The following is a 1,109-nucleotide window of genomic DNA, read 5'->3' as shown; positions in this document are numbered from 1 at the left end:
TTAATTATTTGTTCATTTGTTTATTAATTAATAAATAATCGTGGAAACCAAAAGAAGAAGAAGTGTTATGTTCAAAATTTGGATTAGATAATAATTGATTAATTTGATCATAGAAATAAATCATTATCATTCAAAAGAAAAAAAAGAATAGTTAAATAATTTAATAATTCATTTATTTATTTATTAATAAATAATCGTGGAAACCAAAAGAAGAAGAAGAAGTGTGTGTGTTACGATAAGACATTTGATGAGATAATAATTGATTAATTTGATCATTGAAATAAATCATTATCATTCAACAACAAAAAAAGGTGGATTATAATCATTTTGAAATTAATTTATTAATTTGATCATTGAAAATAAATCATTATCATTCAACAACAACAAAATGTTATTTAATTACTCTTATTAATTTATTTATTAATTATTTAATAATCTCTCGTAGAAACCGGAGGAAGTGTTACGTTAAAAAAATTGGATAAGATAATAACTTATTAATGTGATCATAGACAAAAAACGAAGAATAATAATAGTTAAATGAAGTTTATGTGGAAGATACTTTTGTGGAATCAGTGAATATTCGATTATGAATTTGAAAATGAAAATCGATTAATTTTTCATTAAATCAACGTTCTCGCGTTCTACGAGTGGGCTGTGTATTTTTGTTTGTTTTTATTCTGTGGAGTTTGATGACGAACGATTCGTTACACTATTATAACGTCGAAAATGACGACCACTCATGGAGGACACGTGTATTACGTGATTAAAGTACCCAAGGACTCCGATGGCAATGAAAGGTAATCTTATCCCTTACCCTTTTTCCATCACAAACCACCATCATTATAACTTTCTTTTTTTTTCATCATTTTTTCCATCGATACTCTATTTAATTCTATTTTTTATCTTTTATACTTGTTACTCGTGGTATATGTTACAATTTATTTTTATTTATTATTATAATTCTAATTAACTTTTTTTCATGTAAAATAAAATTTGAGTTAATTGTTTCCTTCAATTTGTATGTCAATTATTGTTCATACTTTCTCATCATTTTTTCCATGGAAATACTCTATTTAATTCTATTTATTATTTTTTATACTTTTTACTGA

General features: G+C 24.1%; 1 long non-coding RNA gene across 1 annotated transcript; it reads left to right on the top strand.

The window, feature by feature from the left end:
- The first annotated feature begins 152 nt into the window (after nucleotides 1-152).
- On the top strand, nucleotides 153-599 carry LOC122526164. Its single transcript, XR_006305971.1, has 2 exons — nucleotides 153-311; nucleotides 446-599. It is a non-coding gene; the product is annotated as an uncharacterized LOC122526164 (long non-coding RNA).
- The last annotated feature ends 510 nt before the right edge of the window (nucleotides 600-1,109 follow it).

This window comes from Polistes fuscatus, unplaced genomic scaffold, assembly GCF_010416935.1.
Source record: "Polistes fuscatus isolate 324 unplaced genomic scaffold, CU_Pfus_HIC Scaffold103, whole genome shotgun sequence".
NCBI classification, from domain to species: Eukaryota; Metazoa; Arthropoda; class Insecta; order Hymenoptera; family Vespidae; genus Polistes; species Polistes fuscatus.
This window is presented reverse-complemented; position numbering and strand designations above follow the sequence as displayed.